The 19,847-nt window shown below is 39.6% G+C and overlaps 1 long non-coding RNA gene across 1 annotated transcript in view; it reads right to left on the minus strand.

Annotated features, from left to right (window-relative positions):
• Positions 1-1,045: 1,045 nt before the first annotated feature.
• LOC101943800 (uncharacterized) overlaps positions 1,046-19,847 on the minus strand; it is a 52,462-nt gene continuing 33,660 nt past the window's right edge. The window contains exons 2-5 of the long non-coding RNA XR_254833.4: positions 13,578-13,689; positions 12,697-12,745; positions 1,699-1,892; positions 1,046-1,106 (exon numbers count right to left, since the gene is read on the minus strand). This is a non-coding gene — a long non-coding RNA (uncharacterized LOC101943800). The remainder of the gene's footprint in view (positions 1,107-1,698; positions 1,893-12,696; positions 12,746-13,577; positions 13,690-19,847) is intronic.

Genomic DNA, 19,847 nt, shown 5'->3' on the forward strand with positions numbered 1-19,847 from the left:
GTTAGGTTTACTCCCTCTGGGGCTCCTGGCATTGGCCACTGTCGGTAGACAGGATACTGGGCTAGATGGACCTTTGGTCTGACCCGGTACGGCCTTTCTTATGTTCTTATGTTCTTATGCTTATTGGTATGCTGTAGGGGCAAATATAGTCCCCAGCACCCACCTCAAGCAAAATGGGTGGGGACAGAAATCACCCATGGAATGTGAGGAATATTAAACAGCTGCTGCCTTGCATTAGCCCAAACATTTTCTGCTCACCTCTGTTTTTTGGGTGTGATTGGTCAGATGGCTGTTGGATTTATATAGTTGTAAGCAGAGTTGTACAGAAGATAGAAATTCTATTTCACAAAGGATTTTGAAATTTCAAAATTTGGCTTTGTTCCAAATAGGAATAAAAACCTAAAATTTTGAAATTCTTCAATAAGGAAAATGTTGTTTCAGGTTCATCAAAATGTTTCATTTTGACAAAATCATTTCATTTTTATTTTGATTTTTAAAATGTTGTAGTCTATTATAATTTATATTATAATACAAAATGTTAAAAATGTGAAATAAAAAAGTAATTTAGCACAAAACATTGGAATGTTTTATTCTGACAATGGTGAAATGGGACTTTCAATAGTCAGAACATTTTGTCTGGTTTCTTCCCAAATGAACACTTAGCAAAATTGAGCCACTTTTATGCAGCATTTTAATGTTAAGGAAAGTGTATATTCCGGTGCAGTATGATTTCATCAATTTTTCACCGCCAGCTCCAGTTATAAATTCAGTACTCTCACTCATCAAGTAGCCACAATAGCATCAGATAGCTTTGCTGGCACATATGTTTGCTGTACTCAGGGAGTATGGATTTAATGTGTGAGCTCCCCAGATTCTGATCCTGCTCCTTCCAGAAGAACCGCACTAGTAGCTGTTGTTTTTAAAGTATTCTGTGGGTGTGTGGGTAGGGCAAGATCTTGTTGTAGGCCTTGCAGAGACTGCACAAGTAGGTTGCAGGCTTCTTGTACAACCCCACCATCTTACATACCTGTTGAAGAGCTGATCCTAACAGCCATTCCAGTGAGCAAAGCCTGTTCTTCACCTTCTCCTCCCAGCAAGCAAATCACCTGAAAGAGGGTGAATGGAAGTGTTCGGCTAATGGCTAGTATAAATTGTGTACACCTTGTGAACAAGGAGTGGCCCTGTGGAAAGTTAGGCCACTGTACAGTCCCCTACTTAGAGCTTGTAACTAAATGCTACAATCTAGCCCTAAAGATATCCAATCTTCTGTTGGATTGCACCTCACTTTTCCAATGTCATAGTATTTCGCCTCTGGTAAAAGGAAAAGATGGGCTTAATAATAAAGCACTCAGACAGCCTGAATGACAATTAAGCTTAGTGGGTGTCAAGTAACAGAGGCTCTTCAGCTTGATACATATGGGGCCAGGTTTCAGATGAATAGCTCTCTGAGCTATCAGCACATAGTCTCTTCTTTTTAACATACCTTGCAGTGCGACAGCTGTGATCCATGCATATTGAGAATGAAAAAGGCCATTCAGCCCACTGAGGCTCATCCCACCCTAGTACATTATTTTCCCAGGACATACCCAATCATTTCTTGAATGACCCTAGTGTTTTTGTCTTCACAACTTTGCCCTGTGGCGACACCACACATTTATTATTCTGCAAATGAAAAAAAGTGTTTTCGCAACGTCTTACCTGATTTTACATTTTTTTTCTGCTTCCTATTATGCTGGCAGCTCAGTCATCTGTAGCATGTTGAACATAGTGACTTCAGTTAGAATTTTCAAAGTGGCATCACATTTTCATCACTATTAACTCTGTTTTCCTTGATAATGTAGGTTTTGGGTTATTTAATCTGTTTTTGAATCCAGCCAATTTACCGTTGTACTCTAAGGGTTACAACAACAGATCATGTTAAAAATAAAAAGGAAAAGAAAAAGAAACTAGAAAAGTGAAGTTACACACATAGGGCTAAGTTTTGTTCTCAGTTGTTCAAATGGCATCCTTTATCATCTACAGTGCAGGAGTGCCATTAATACATTTAAGAGCAGAATTTGGTTCATCAGCTCTGTATTTTAAAACAATCAACATTTAAATTCCAGGCAAGCTACTGACAAGGTATTCATAATTTTTCTGTTTTATTACACTTATGACAGCCCAATTTTTGTTTGTTACTTTGGAATTAAAGATTATTTGTATTTATTATCAAATGGTGATCTTATTGCAAGAGGCTTGTTTGCCAAGTTTGATGATTCAGATGCAACACATATTAAAAACCAAGCTGCTTTTTGGCTAAAGGCCTAATGGCATTTTCAGTTTATCAGTTTCAGAGGATTAAAGATCTACTGAAACTAATGTGGTTAATCTTCAAAAGTCCCTTTGTTACTTAAGAAATTTTTAGTGCCCTTTCACTTATTTTGGTTTCCAATAACAAATGGGGATGATACACACTCAGGATTTGAATGCAAATGCAAAGAAATACCACTGAATAGTTTTATCTATCTGGACTTGTAATGCTAGTCTCATGCTATCAAACAGGTCTCTTAATAGAAAAAAATAATTAAATTACTTTAGAATAATAGGTGACCCCAATTATTTTTATTTCATAATTATGCTAGGGTTCTTCATGTCACTAATAATTAGCTTATGTCAGTATTTCTGTTTTCAGGGTCCATAAATACTCACTCTGGGATGCAAAAAAGTTCTAAACTAACAATGAACAAAAACTGAGAAAATAAAAAAGTTCAAGTGATTTCACAGCTAATAGATTGCAAAACAATAAGTTATTTTTAACTTTTTCTTCTCTCCTTACCTATACATAACAGTTCGATTTTTGTAAGTTGTATAAATTCTTGCAACTTTGATGAACAAAAAATACAATTGCAGTAAATCACAGCAAATTTGGCTATTAGACCAGATTGACTTTGACTTAAAACCAGGAAAATCTGTTCATTTGATCAGAATAAATATTATTTTAACTTGTATTAAATGAATAAATAAAATGAATAAATAAAATATTATGTTAGTGCCCTTTATTCTTTTTTGCCACAATCCAGCAAAGAATTTAAGGACATATGCTAGACCTCAACATTTTAATCCAGAGAATCTTCTTTCAAAAACAGAGAAGTCAAGTCTTTATAGGCTTGAGATATTTCTAAGATGAAAGGCAACCAGAACCATTGTTGCCCCATTGTAAAATAAAATAAAATAAAAAATCTTTTGAGGCAATATTTATACACCATAAAGGGACAGTAGAGAAAACACAATGAAGACCTTAAATAGACTGGTGTACTTAGTGGTCCTAAACTCTGACAGAAGAAACCAACTTGCCATAGTTTAGAACCTGATTCTGAGTTGCTATGTGCTCTCCTCTCCTGTTGACTTCATTGAGGCCAACAATTTCCTGTGATAGGATAATTAGGATCTTCGGCCTGTCTTTGAGGAATCTGTCTCCAGAATCTGTCTCTAGTTGGCAGACATAGAAAGGAGAGGGGTTCTAAAAGTATCAGGTTTCCCCGAGAAACAACAAGGAGTCTGGTGGCACCTTAAAGACTAACAGATTTATTTGGGCATAAGCTTTCGTGGGTAAAAACCTCACTTCTTCGGATGCATAGAGTGAAAGTTACAGATGCAGGCATTATATACTGACAAATGGAGAGCAGGGAGTTACTTCGCAAGTGGAGAACCAGTGTTGACAGGGCCAATTCAATCAGGGTGGATGTAGTCCACTCCCAATAATAGATGAGGAATGTCAATTCCGGGAGAGGAAAAGCTGCTTCTGTAATGAGCCAGCCACTCCCAGTCCCTATTCAAGCCCAGATTAATGGTGTTGAATTTGCAAATGAATTTTAGTTCTGCTGTTTCTCTTGGAAGTCTGTTTCTGAAGTTTTTTTGTTCAATGATAGTGACTTTTAAATCTGTAATAGAATGACCAGGGAGATTGAAGTGTTCACTTACTGGCTTATGTATGTTACCATTCCTGATGTCCGATTTGTGTCCATTTATTCTTTTGCGGCGAGGCTGTCCGGTTTGGCCAATGTACATGGCAGAGGGGAATTGCTGGCACATGATGGCATATATAACATTAGTGGATGTGCAGGTGAATGAGCCCTTGATGGTGTGGCTGATGTGGTTGGGTCCTCTGATTGTGTCGCCAGAGTAGATATGGGGACAGAGTAGGCAATGTGGTTTGCTACAGGGATTGGTTCCTGGGTTGGTGTTTCTGTGGTGTGGTATGTAGTTGCTGGTGAGTATTTGCTTCAGGTTTGGGGGTTGTCTGTAAGCGAGGACTGGCCTGCCTCCCAGGGTCTGTGAGAGTGAGGGATCATTTTCCAGGATAGGTGGTAGATCGTGGATAATGCGCTGGAGAGGTTTTAGCTGGAGGCTGTATGTGATGGCCAGTGGTGTTCTGTTATTGTCCTTGTTGGGCCTGTCCTGTAGTAGGTGATTTCTGGGTACCCGTCTTGCTCCCTACACCACATAAGGTCTAATCAAGTGGCCTATGATAGACTATCATAGGCCAATTTCTTCTCAATTGTTTGATGATAGGAGAACAAACACTGTCAACAGAGCAGGAGGTTTTGGTTTTAGCTAGATTTTCCAATTCATCTGACTTCTCAACATCATAATTTCTGTCTTGTCTAGATTTAGCTTCAGTTACGTGCATCTCATCCTGGTGTTAATCTTAACTAGGCAGTGGGAGATGTTGTTATTTTCATTTGATGAGAAGGAGACATAAAGTTGTTTGTAGTTAGTGTATTTCTGTCATTCGAGTCATTGATATAGCTTGATCTCCTCTAAAAACTGTATCTATATGGGAATTATGGAACCTACCTATAAGGAAGTTTCTTCATCCTACCTTGTATTTGTCAATGCTGAATTTAATCTGCTAATTAATTAGTTTTGTTAGGTCTCTCTGAAGTGCCTCAGTCTTCTCTAGTCTAAATAAACTAACATGATTTTGTGACATCTGCAAATTTTGCTATAACACTGTTTACTCTTTTCTCCAATCATTAATTAATGTGTTAAACAGAGGTCCTAAAATGGAAGTTTAGAGTGCCACACCATTGCCAACCCTTACTGTACTGAAACTGACCATTTATCCCTCTCTTTGTTTTCTCTTAGCCAGGTCCTAATCCAGGAGAGAGCTTGGCCTCATATCGGGATTGTGGCTTCCCAGCCCCAAATATATTGGTGTCGGGGTGTTTCTGTTGTGCTTTCTGTCTTTTCCATCCAGAGGAAGTCACAGAGATAGGATCTTTATATATTATTTTTCTTGGTAAGTGAGGTAAGACTTTATGGTAGACCTGAGATAGAGAAGGAATTTATAGTTGATGCCTGTCTTTTTGGTGGACTGTGCCTGTGTGTGTGTGTCCGTTCAAAGATGGAAACTGAAAGGTATAATGTCAGGAGATGTTGGAGGCCCTTTCTTGCCAAGTACTCCCTACCTTTTGATGACAGTGGACAGAAGAAAAAAGAAAAACTCTCTAAAGAACCACTACATATCTGTGAAAGTGTTTTGCAGTATAGAGTGTGAGCAGTGGAACAGTTATACAAAAGTGTGGATCCCTCCTTTGCAAGCTACCACTTTACAAAAAACAGAAAGAGAAAACTCTTTGGGCAGGTGGCTCTTTAAATCTCTTACTTATTCTTAAGTTTCTTCACAAATGGACAGAGAAGTCACTATTTACCCACAGTTATCAGTTCCCTCCCGTTAATCTAAGTAAAAAGAAACTATAACATGTCCCCCTCTCGCCCTAATAATTAGAAAGACTCATCAAAACTTTTTTGTAGAAATTGGGTTCTGGTTAGAGACAAACCACATAATTGGAATTTTCATGTACTTTACATGAGAGACCATAGACACTGCTCTCTCATTGGAATAATGACTATTTGGTATGCTATAACCAGAGAGTTTAAAGACTGGCTTGGGCAATTAGGCCAACTCAGAGGAGCTGCTCATGCAATTAGAAGCTGGGTGAGGAGAGGCGATAGATGGTAACAACAGGAGGAAGCCTCAATGACAATACATTCTGAGTCATCTTTCTGAAATCAGTGCATAGGCATGTAAACCCTATGATGTCTGAGGCATGATTCCATGAAGACTTCAAAGTCACATGTATACTTTTGAGGCTCGGGAACAACACTGGGCATGAGCAAATTATAATAGCACATACTGCATAAGGAGCTTAAATGTTCTCGTTAGTTGATTGACCTACAATGATAAACAAAGCTCGAGCTCTTTTTTAACATTAATAGGAAAGTGAATATGTATTTCCTTCACTCTTCCATGTTAAACATATGACTGTAGTTCACATAATTTTTGTCCTTGCTAGAGCTGGATTCAGGCAAAAAACATTTTATTGGGGGCCTATTGTCATACATAGGAAACATAAATATGCATTGTTTTTGCGGCTGCCATTACAATAAAGATGAATGCATTTTGTTGGCTTTGCTGATGTTGTCAGGCAAAGATGAGTATTATCTTATCATTTTTATTTTGCTTAAGAAAATCCTGCTCCAAGGTGAAGCCAGGGTCAAGGCCAGACAAAGATTTCATATGGAAAAGTTAGATAAATAAATGCTAACCACACAGCTGTTTATTGATGTTAGGAAATGTAATTAGAGAGAAGTGTTCAGTGTGTTAAGGAAAACAACTACACGTACATCTTGTTGATTCTCTTTTTAACATAGTACTCTCATTAGGCGCATTGAAGAGGTTCTCCAGTATTTGGAATTGTACTGTAAAGCATTCCTGCTCTGTAGCGAGCTCATGTGTCTGCCCTTCGCTCACGAACAGCACTTAAAAGACTGGGTACATTGTGTCTGATACAGCAACCTTATTATGTGATTGAGAAAAAAGGAAAACAGTTAATATTGTGTTCAAAGGAAAATGATGTCCTCCCTGCTGAGCTTAGCAGTCAGAACGTTTATGTTCTGGGTCTGATCCTGCAGCCTTTTTCACTTAAGTAGCCCCATTGACTACATAAGGACTATTACTGTGAGTAAAATTGAATATTAGAGTTGGCACAACTGGACCCACAGAAACTGACATCCCCGCCTCAACATGTGTATTTCAGAGAAAGTTTGTCACATGCGTAGCAAACTTTAGATCCAGAGTTGGATCCAAATTTTCCCAATTTAGGGTGTGTGTATCTGGGATTTTAGTAGAGTTCATTGTAGAAGAGGGCTAGCCATGAAGTCCTGATCTGGATTTGAATTTACCTGAAAATGTGGGGGTGCTGGAATCCAGGGCTTTACTTTAAGGCCCTATAATTTCACAACAGTGGTTTAGACTCTAGGATACAGGTGGGGGGCTCCTGGTGCAGTCAGTGCATGTGTCTGGAAAGTCACCTTTGCATTCCTTTGATCCTGCACCCCTGCTACTCCCCATGCTGATAACAGCTCCAAGGGGCAATTGTGTCAGCCAAGAATCACTGGGGTGCTTAAGCCATATCCTTTCTCCCTAGAGAGCCCCATATGTAGCCCAGCACATCCAATTGGCCCTACACTGGAGTGACATTCCTGTGACAGGTTAGCTGACTTTAGGGGAGCTTTGTTCCAGCAGAGGGAGTGAAAAACAGCCCTAATGCACTGGAGGACCTGGCCCCATGTTTTTAAGTCACAATTTCTAAGTGGCCATAGCCATCTTATTAAACCCACATGACTCAGCTAATATTAGAAGCTTCATATGTCAGATAGTAGAGGAGTTTAAAAGATAGTGTAATACTCTTTAATAATTATATAACTAACATTATGATTAAAGAAATGAAGATTTTATTTTATATTAAAATTTACATTTCTCCTTATGATTGTTAAATGAAGATGGAAACAAGTTTATGGTAGAGCCCTGAGCAGGACAATTCTTTAATCCCACTCCCACTGCTCCTGCTATTATGGCAGCAGATCCTGCTGGGCTCTAGTTTATGCAGAGCTTCCTTAACTGCAGTGTCACAAATGATGTCACTTTCTTAGTAACTTAGTTTCTTATGTAGAAAGCTGGGAAACTCCAGCTGTAACCAAAACTTTATTTCCAATTATGGTTCTGAATTTATTCTCACGTATGTGTGTTCTTTACACTTTAACTTTCCAAATGTCTGCTCTGAGCAAAATGAATGCAGTTTCCTTTAAAATAAATAAATAAATAAATGCTACTGGAATGCATTTAATGGTATTTATAGCTTCATTATGGCAATCACTGTTGGCTATTTAATTTTCATTTATGTAAACATTCTGCACATAAATGTTTCAGTAATTCCATGAGAAATAAACCAACTGCATTCCAGCAGTAACCAAACCAGGTACTGTATCTTGATAGTATCATTTCAACCATTATTAATAGCATCTTTTAGAGTATAAGAAATCAGCCTGTAGTCTGTGATGTCATAAATTGGATGCACTCCATGCTTTAGAAAAATTAATATTGAATAACAAATTACAACAGTTAATTGACTGTGAGTGGATGTGCAGTATGTTATAATAAAGCTAGAATTGTGGCAATATGGACCTCATCCTGCAAGTTGTTCTGTGTGGGTGAACATCTGTGCCTGCACAGAGCCCCTTTGACTTCAGTTGGGCTCCATACAGGCACAGAGGTCTGCCCATGTGGAAAAATTACAGGATAGGGACCTAGGAGGCAAATTTTCAACTAGTGTAAGCTCTCCTGGCTCCACTGAAGTAAATGGAGCTGCTAGTATATTTTTAGAAAACAATCCTTTAATGGAAGTACATGGAATGAACAACTCATTTTGAAGTTGTTCTTGTTTTCCCACCCCTAATCTTTATAATTTACAAAAGTTTTTCACATTCATGTGAAACAAGCACAATGGATTCATGCAATTTGTTTTTAAAATGATCTTTTAAAAACCATGTTTCCATTTATTTTTAACAAGGCCAAAATTCAGTTTCGACCAGCCAAATGAAACAAGTCCATCACATTGGATACAAGGACAAATGGTCAAGAGGAATGTTCTGCTTGGTTTCATATATTTCCCACCAGATACCTCTTACTCTCATAATCAGCGCTGTTCACACTCAGACTGCAAAGTAGCAATTCACTTACCTGGGAAAAATCAAAAGATACATTCTACAAATAAATATACACTCTCTACAATGATATCTATTTCAGTATTCTTTTAGAGCCTACTCCTGCAAGGAGAGCTTGTCAGAAGTTTTTAGGCAGAAGGTTTCAGAATGCAATATATTTTGTGAAAATATATTGATTTTGACAACAACAATTCAAAAGAAAAATTGAAAAAACATATAAGGTTGAAATGTTCCATTTTGCCCTTTTTGGAATGGAACATTTTGATTTTCCATTCTGAAATATCTTTTGAAGCTAGTCTGCATGTCAAGTTACTGTGCAGCAAGCCAGGGTGTAAATCTATAGCACTCCAGCTTGCCACACAGTAGATATTGCTACGGAAAATGAAAATCTTGGATTCATAGAATCATAGAGGATTAGGGTTGGAAGAGACATCAGAAGGTCATCTAGTCCAACTCCCTGCTCAAAGCAGGACCAACCCCAACTAAATCATTCCAGCCAGGGCTCGTCAAGCCTCTCAAATCCCCCCTCACTCTTCTCTTCTGCAGACTAAATAAGCTCAATTCCCTCAGCATCTCCTCATAACTCATGTGCCCCACTCCGCTAATAATTTGTGTTGTCTTCCGCTGGACTCTCTCCAATTTGTCCACATCTTTTCTGTAACTGGGGGCCCAAAACTGGACGCAATACTCCAGATGTGGCCTCATCAGTGCAGAATAGAGGGGAATAATCACTTCCCAATGCTCCTACTAATGCAGCCCAATATGCAGTTAGCCTTCTTGGCAACAAGGGCACACTGTTGATTCATATCCAGCTTCTCGTCCACTGTAATGCCCAGGTCCTTTGCTGCAGAACAGCCGCTTAGCCAGTCACTCCGCAACCTGTAGCAGTGCATGGGATTCTTCCGTCCTAAGTGCAGGACTCTGCACTTGTCCTTGTTGAACCTCATCAATTTCTTTTGGCCCAATTCTCCAATTTGTCTAGGCCACTCTGGACTCTATCCCTGCCTACCAGCATATCTACCTCTCCCCCCAGCTTAGTGTCATCCGCGAACTTGCTGAGGGTGCAATCCATCCCATTATCCAGTTCATTAATGAAGATGTTGAACAAAACTGGCCTCAGGACCAACCCCTGGAGCACTCTGCTTGATACCACTTGATTCACACCCTGGTTTGCCATAACTTGTCACAAGACATGCCCTTTCTTTCATTTTTAATATCATATTATATAATATAAAATTTTGTTGTTCAGTTTTTTTATATTTTGAATATTCAAAATTGTGGATTTCCCTGTTAAATGAAAAATCTGATTTGCACCCAACCCTGCCCACAGGATATTGAGTTTAGTCAGTGCTTATTGACTTTGGTAGGAATCAGGTCGCTCACCACCATGTGAGGCTGCTCATCTCCTTGTAGGATTGGGTTTTTGTTTTTGATCTTTGTAGCTCTGAATTTCTCTTTGCCAAAAATATATTGTTATGAAAAATTAATGTAATGTCCATTAGTTTTTATATGCTCCATGAAATGATTCACATGTATTTATTTGACAAAGTTCAATGTACAACTCCTGAAACTTGGTAAAAGAGAGAATCAAATCAAGCACTGGATTACTGGATTCTGAGATATCACAGGCCAGATGCTTAACACCAGATTCTGCTCTTATTCACAGTGGTGTAAATTCCACTGATGCCAACAAAATGAGAACAGCATCTGGAACTGTGAATAAAGGATCTGATCCCAACTTTAATGAGGATTTTGCCCAAATAAAGGCGGAATGATCAAACTCCAAAAAGTTTGGAAATGGTGCCATGTCATTCAATGGGATTTTTGTTGGTATTAGGATGGGAGGTATAGTTACTGATTCTGCAGTGGTAACTGTCAACCCCTAGAGAGTCATGTGTTCATTCATTCTGAAGCACCCAAATGTTTCCCAACTAGCACACTCAGGCCTTGGCTACACTTGCAGCTGTACAGCGCTGTGAGGTAAACCTGTCTTCGTACAGCTGAGTAGGGAAAAGCGCTGCAGTCTGTCCATACTGACAGCTTCCAGCGCAGTGGCGTGGCCACACTTGCAACATTTGCAGCTGTGTTGGGAGCGGTGCATTATGGGCAGCTATGCCAGCATTCATGTGGCTGAAACGTGCTTTTCAAAACGGGGGTGCGGTGGGGTGGATTGTGACAGGCAGTGTGTGTGTGTGTGTGGGGGGGGGGAGTGCTTTTTGGAGCATGTCAGCTCTCTATTTTGCAAGTTCCGAACTCCCGGCCCCCTGCTCATTCATTTACTCACTCAAAGCAAGCTGCAAACTGTTTGCTTTTCTCTGTGGTACAGGCTTTGAAACTGGCACTTCTGCATTCCTGCAGCCGGTCACAACAATGGAGAGGATTGGCCACTTGACAAGGTGATTAGTACAGCGCTGCAAGCGTTTACACTCACACCCGTGAGTCGTAGCCACTCCGCTGCAGCTGTTATTCCTCTCGGGGAGGTGGAGTACCTGCAGCGGTGTACTCAGGGAGATACAGCGCTGTAAATGCCCTGCCAGTGTGGACGGGGAGTGAGTTACATCGCTGGGGGAGGCTTTACAGCACTGTAACTCGCAAGTGTAGCCAAGTAATGTTTCAAGACATAAACTGACTCTTGAACTTTGGATAAGCCTTATTTCATTCCATTCAGGATTAAAATAAAGGATATTCAAGAATGTCTGCAATATTTCCTAGCATTCATTTCCACTATCACAATCATAACTAAAAATAATTAATATTAAAAAGTATTGTTTGAGTCTTAAAGACTTCTTTAACAAAAACACTCATGATACTGTTGTTGAAAAATAAAGTAGAGCTTTCAGTTTGGCTTTTAATTATCAGAACTAGTGTCTGTTTCTGGTAAAATCAACATTTTTTAAAAATAATAAAATCCTGTCTAAATTAAATGAAAAAAATTGCTACAAACGGATGGAAACCAAAAAGAATTTTAAAGTAATTATGCTGAGTCTAATTATACCTGATCTGTAATCTAAGCTATATTTTAATTGCTGACTCTTCTTTTGCCTCTAAAATAATTCTTTTCATGATGAAATATAGCCTAATAGTGCTAAAGAAGTCTCATCCATTAACTGTGAATAGCAGCTAATGTCTCTTTTTGTGTGTGTATTTCTTTCAATCACATCATGCTGGGTTCCATCAACAAAATAATTATTTCATTCAAAGAACATCTGTACCATTTAACTGCAACTCCAAAAAGCACATTTCAAACTGAGTGAAATATAAGAAACTCAACAAGGTGCTTTATTATTACTATCCAGGTTATACTGTCAGGGATACTATACTATTCAAAACCCATTAAGTAGCAGTGGGCCTTCCCTATACATATGTCAGTCACACTTCACGGTCTCTATATTATATATAAACACATACAATTATATAGTTACACAGATTATATTATATATGGAGGGAGGTGGTAAGTACAGAGTGTTTTTGGCATGATTAATGCTACCTTGAATAGTTGTTTATCCTTAGTTGCTATGAGTGATAGAAGCCTTACATAATACATAAATTATATACCCACAGAGACACAAAAATTATGCAGTGGCAGATTAATTTTAACAAGGACTTAAATATGCCAGTTTAAATGTAACCCAAAAATTCAGTACCTACATTGGTATTCTTTAGAATGTGTGCTTCTTTAGAATCCAACTGTACGAATCTGAGAGAAATAGAAAAATATAATAAATATAAAAATACAAGTATTTGTACAGAGAGTACTTTTAGAAACTACTATAAATCATCTATACCAGCTCATATATAAACCCTAATGTTTAATATTAAGATTTAAAACTTTTGTTGTCTGATGAGGCTAGTTAACAAGAATCCCCTATAGCATGAAACACTCATTTTTTTGTCATGGTAGTTGACAAAACATTGGACATGAAACCTGTCACTGGCCCAGGACTGAATATCCCATCTCACAACTCAGACAAGTGGAATTTGATGGGAGATGTTTGTTATACTGTCTGGAGTGGCTCATGATGGTGAGTGCCAACCTCAGGGAAGACTGTCAAAAAGCAGGGCAGACATTCCAAATCGGTTGTATGTTCTATAATAAGATTTCACCAACCCAGTAAAAAGTGTGAACTCCTAAAGCACTATAACAATCTTACTGTGGAGTCACAGAAAATCCCCTTGGACATTCCTGTCTATCTTGCCACCCACACAAATTAGACTATGTGATAGATAGTCACTTTACACCAAAAATCACAACAATATTCAAGTGACTCCCAGTCCCAAAGGGCCAGTCACTTACACTAGGTCAGTTGTACTCAGCTCTCAAACCAAGGAGCATGCCTGTAGCCAATCTTGTCACAAACTAACTAAAGATGTATTAACTAAGAAAAGAAATGAGTAATTTACAAAGTTAAAACAGGAAACATACACACACAAATGAGTTACAGTCTTAGTTTAAAAAAAATATAAGCTTCTATAACAGGGATCGGCAACCTTTGGCCCGCGGCCAGCCAGGGCCGGGCTGGTTTGTTTACCTGCTGCATCCGCAGGTTCAGCCGATCGCGGCTCGCACTGGCCGCGGTTCGCCGCTCCAGGCCAATGGGGGCTGCGGGAAGATGATGGGATGAATTCATGTGTAGGTCTCTCCTTCATGGATGGAATAAGGAATACAATCAACAAGGTCTTTGTACTTTGATTCTACACAATGCCTCATTTGCCTTTAATGGACCATCTTGTGTGCAGGACAAGAACTTTACCTTAATTAATGCTTCTTTTCCTGTTTGGTGAATTACACAATTATAGAGGTTTACAATACAAATACTGAAGATAACTTTATACCATGGGATATAATTGTTGTAATTAATACATGCAGCATCCTACAGGCATTTTACAAAGTCTAAACACTAAATACATTCTTATAACACTAATATCTGTTTTAATTATACTAACCCACAGGTTAGCCAAAATGGTTTCCAGTTATGCATTTGTCAGTGTTCAGTGAAGCTCAGGGCCTTGGCATGAGTTGGCACCTGCTCTGTCAGCATCACAATGTTCCATTTAGAGTAAGGAAGAAAAATTGTTGCTGGCTGGTAATTTAAAAAATAATATTATAACAATGTGAAACGTTCTCAGAAGTTTGAGATTCTTGAAGTATGTCTGCTGGCTTAGTGGGCAGAATTCATATAAGGCTGTCAATGGTGCATGATCAATACAAATCGTACTCAATTTACCAAAGGGGTAGCACCATCAAACCTGTGTTATAAATACAGTATACAGTGTAAATATCATCCACTAAGTTTTAGGGTATGTCAATAGAGCAAAAAATATGCATGGGCTAGTCTAGGCAAGCTAGTTTGAATCCAGCTAGTGTGGGTAACAATAACAGTGAAAACAGCACAGTGTGCATACTACAACTCCAGCATGGACCCTGGATATGTACTCAGTTTACTAGCCCACTCTGAAGTGCTAGATGGATTCAAACTTGCTTGGCTAGGCTAGCCCATGCATTTCTTTTGCTTGCTTGTTTTGGTTAGATGCTTTTATTTCATGGCTTTGCAAGAAAGTGCAGGTATCACAATTTTGTACATGATGGATTGGATTAAAAATTAATGGGAGTTGGGTGCCTAGTTCCTCTTAATACTTGACTATCCTTATCCTACGTTACCAAGGTGTCCCATGTATAGGAATGCTCGAAACTTGTCAAAGCATACTAATTGAGCAATAGGCCTAGTTCTTTGAAGTCTATAGAGCTACATTCATTTATACCTGGTTAGGACTTGTCCCAACATATCTAGAGAGAAAAGGATGAATACACACATTTGAGAGAAGCTCAAGCTTCCAATATTCCAATTCATCCTATGATTCAAACTCCAAGGCTTAGGCCTGTAGTTAGAAACCCATTGTCCCCTCCAGAATTTACCCAAGGACAGAGTAAATTAGGAATAAAATGATCAGGTAATTTTGTGCATACAGGGAACTTTAGTAAAATCATATAAACAAACTTTTTATATTTAAAGTAGCCCTTTTGATTTATTCATAAATTGTGCTAATATCATGACATTCATGTCCTTTCATGCTGCTGGGTTTGTTGCCAGTGAACTTTTCAACGGAAAATACCCCAAAATATGGGAGTTTGACTCTTACCAGATTGCTTAGCTTTGTTCACATATTGATATAGTGTCAGTTCTGAAATCCTGCCAGGCTAAAATAAGCATCCTACTTGGTTGGCTTGGAAAATCTGGTCTCTCTATCTTCACTGCCTACCAGGTCTAGGACTTATGTAGCTTTTGGCTGAGCATAAATGCAGCTTCTCACCAAATATATATATGAACATATATATCCAAATTCAATAGAACTTGTTGGCTAATGATATAAGAAGATTTATAAAAATCTGCTTCAGATCCTTTTCCTTAGTCGCAGGCAGACTGTTTTCACATATGCTTGTTTAATATGTTTTCTCCATTCTCCACTGGACCTTTAAGTATGTGTCCCTCTCTCCTGGTGATTCAAAGGAGAAATAAGGATCCATGTGGCCTATAGATATAAGTATTTGCTAAGTGAAGAATAGGTATAAATTAAGGCAGTAATGCAATGAGCTTACCAACCTCAAGACCTATTAAATATTCAGCTTAGCCAAAGAAGGTCTCAGGCCCAAAGAAAGATTTGACATAAGCAACTATCCAGTAAATAATCCTAAATCATGAGGCATCATAAGATAGTGGTAACCTGATATCACAAGACATCATAAAATAGAATGCTGTATGACATGTGTGTTAAAACTGCTGATATTTAGAAAATATATGCTGCAATGTACCAGATAAAGCTAGTTAGAGTATTTTTAGGGATTTTGCAGACATAGGGTTTCAGTGTGCTAACCATAAGTTGTCATGATGACTGAGTAATGTAAATGTTAATGAGCATAAGAGGAACTAATGAGTTAGCCTATGGAAAGTGGGGCACCCCAAATTAGTGGGATGTGACAAACCTCAGAGTTTATAATGGAAATTCTTAAATAATAAACATAATTAATACACAATCAACAGATAAGGCAACCTTAATACCTACATTTGCCACCCTACCCATTTGCATTAATCATATATATTTTTTTGGTAACTTGGAAATCATCCAAGGCAGAATTTTTGTTAAGAAAACAGTCAACTGTCTACACATCTACATTGGTGCTGTTTAGCAAGTGGATCATAAATCCATTTTCTGTCAACTTTAAGGTCAAAGTTAAAGTTCTAGAACTCAGATCTTGGTTTTACAATCTCACTGCACTGCAGCCGTAACAACAAGTTCATACAGTTTGTAGTATTCTTATTAAGAACTCTCAGATAATCATAAGCCTCAGTTTTTCTGTCAATACTTTCCCATGATTTTTTATTCAGTTTTACAAACACTAGTTCAAAGGACATGGACAAATATTTCTGAAAGAAAAGAAAAAGAATTTGCAAGATACTTATAGGAATCCCCTGCTTTCAGAACTGAGGCCATTCCAGATAATATCTATTTCGTGTCCTCATTATACAGACACTTTAAAATATGGAATAAATAAACAGGGCAGGTCTTCACTACGGGGGGAGGGGAGGTCAATTTAAGATACGCAAATTCAGCTACGCGAATAGCGTAGCTGAATTCGACGTATCACAGCCGACTTACCCCGCTGTAGGGACGGCGGCAAAATCGACCTCTGCGGCTTCCTGTCGATGGCGCTTACTCCAACCTCCACTGGTGGAGTAAGAGCGTCGATTCGGGGATCGATTGTCGCGTCCCGTTCGGACGCGATAAATCGATCTCCGAGAGGTCGATTTCTACCCGCCGATTCAGGCGGGTAGTGTAGACCTAGCCATACAGTAAGACTACTGGTTAAACAAATTATAAGATATTTCAAGTGGCAACCGTTTTTTAAATAAGTTCTGAAAAGTGACCTTATTTTAAGAACAAGGATATTTCATATATTTATACATTCTAAAATAGATTTTATAGATCTGAAATTAAGCACAGATATTTTCTTTCACTTACTCTACTAAGGTAAATATTTTAGCATATGAACATTTCAGACACGTATAGGGCTAGGACCTCAGTGGGTAAAAATCAGCATAGCACCAATGAACTAAGTGGCGCTACATCAATTTTGACCAGCTGCGGAGTTGGCCCTTTGGCTCCAATTTGGCAAGCTGAATTGCTAGCACATACCCCTGAACGTCTGTGAGGCTCCAGTGATCCCAGAGGGTCTCTGCACAAGCACAAACATTTATACAGTTGCAGAATTGCCACCTTCCTTTGCCTAGTCTACAGTGTCATCTCTTGAAGCTTAAAGAATTTGGGGAAATAGGAGGAGGATTATAAAAGGACAAGGATACTCTGTGAAATATTTCCAATTAAATTTTAAACCTTCAAAATGTGAGGTCCATGCATTTGGATACAATTTTGTGTTTTGGAAGAAGTGGTATAATCTTATGAAAAATATTATTTTTGGTTTTTTTTGCATAGAACGGATCAATTTTGAGTGACAACGAATCCTTTTCATTAAAAAAACATTCTGTGTTCCCCCATTCTTGCTATTAAACCAACACTGTGGTTTTGACATCTTAATATTTATGACTATACACAATACAGCTCCATTTTATTTTTCTGATCACTTAGTTCCTTGCCTACATGGGTGAGTCATTTGTTGGGTATCTACAGAGCTTTGATCTCTTCCTACTTTCTGGATTTCTGTTTGTATCTTATTTCTAAACATACACAGAGTGGTCTTGAGCCTGCACTATTTAAGTGGATGAGAGTTATACCAATGGCAACTGGATCAGGTCTTACATGAATTTCTTTGGGAACTTTTGTGTTTCTCTCCTATGGGGTTTGCTACAGTTTCTCTTTAGGCTGTTGGTCTCCATATAGAGTTTTAAAGCATATTACTGTGTGTAGTATGTGCCAACCTAGCTAAAGCTGCGCCAATATTTCCATAATAAAATCTCATTTCCAACAGTCCCAACTTCACATTCAGCTGTAAAAATGTGCACTAGGCTAAAACTGGATGTTCAGAGGTTTCAGTATGAAAGTAATACAAATAATATACTTGACTATTTTTGAATTATAACTTTAAAAAGTAGTAGTTTAAGTCCCCCCTTCCCAGGGCCAGCCCTAGACCAAATGGTGCCCCAGGCGAGGAGTGTCTTCAGAGTCCCAGCTCCATTTGGTAGGGTGGGGGTCTGGGTGCAGCTGGTTGGTCTCAGTGAGGGGGTCTGGGTGCAGGGGGCTTGTCAGGATTGTCCGGGTGCATAGGGGCCAGGGCTTATTGGGATGCGGGGAGGCTCAGAAGGGGTGGTGGTCTCAGAGCAGGGGTCCAGATGCAGGGGGCGAGGCTCTGTGGGGGGGTTGTCAGGGTGCAGGGGTCAGGAGTCTGGATTCAGGGGTTTGGGGCTCAGTGGGGTTCCAGATTCAGAGGGGTGGGACTCAGCAGGGAGGGCTCAGGGGGCTGTTGGGTTCAGAGAGTTCAGTGGTGGGTTCTGGTGCAGTATGGGTGAGGCTTAGCGGAGGGGGAGGGAGGTCTGGGTATGGGAAAGTCTGAATGCACGGGGATTGGACAGATGGGTAGCAGCTATCCATACAGTGACCCTTCCCCCTGCAGCTGAGGTGCGATGGGGACAGGAAGTGGTGGGGAGGATGTGGAGCCGAGGGAGGTTTCTAGAGGTGGGTCTGACCTGGTCCCAGCTGCTCCATGCAGGGGAAGTGCACTCTTTCCACATCCCCAAGCCAGTCAGGACTACCAGCTGAAACTGATGCAGGGAAGGAGGCACCATTTGGGGCGTCTCCAGCCCCAGGTGGGGCAGGGGAGGGCCGGGTGGGGTCCAGGTGCAGAGAGGCTCTAATGAAGTGGGTAAGGCTTGGCGGGGTGGAGGTTTGGGTATGGGGGGGTCAGTGGGGGGTTCAGGTATGGGGGATTTGGCTTGTTGGGGGGGCTGCATATTGGGGGGGCTGGATACACAAGGATTTGGCAGATGGGGGTGGGTCTGATCCAGCCTGGCCCTTGGTGGGTCTGATCCAGCACCAGCTGGTGTATCCCCAGCCCCTCCCAGTGATTTACCTCTCCACTGGCTGCTCCAGGTGCCAGAAACGATGTGTCCGTGCTGCTGTGGAGAGCATTTGCCTGCTCTTGTGGCTTCCCTTTGCTTCCCCATCAGAAAGTCATTTTTCTGTGGAGAAGCAAAGAAATCTGCAGGGCACATTAATTCTTCGTGTGCATAGTGGCACAGAATCGCACCAGGATTAAAAGGGTCATGTGCACTGTGTGGATTGGAAGAAGCTGAGCCCAGGAGCAGAAAGCAGGCTGTTTTCCCTAACTCTGAATCATTTTGCAGCAGGTTAATGATATTGTTAACCCTTCAACAGGGAAGGACTGGCAGTGTTAATTCTAGAAAGGGAAAAAATATGTATTTTAATTATATACTTTGAACGTTGTTTGATTTTAGTCAAACTGTTTTAGTTAAATTGTTCCACTATTATGATTCACCAACTTTTCTTTTATTTAAATGTGATAATGGGGAAAGAGTCATTTATTTTGCTATTCTCAATTTTGTATTTTTCCTGTAACAGATTTTTTTTTAATCTATATACTTAACTGTAGTGGTTGGTTAATTAGTTAGCTGATGAGCTAACTGAGGGATTTCAGCAGAGGAGGAGGAAGAGTCTGCATGGATTCCAGATGAAAATTTCTACAAGCAGGGAGAGGAAAGATATTGCTTTTGACTCAGCAGACTGTATAGATTTGGGGATCAAAGACTCAAACTGAGATTCAGGTGAACTCA

Source organism: Chrysemys picta, chromosome 5 (assembly GCF_011386835.1).
Source record: "Chrysemys picta bellii isolate R12L10 chromosome 5, ASM1138683v2, whole genome shotgun sequence".
In the NCBI taxonomy this organism is placed as follows: Eukaryota; Metazoa; Chordata; order Testudines; family Emydidae; genus Chrysemys; species Chrysemys picta.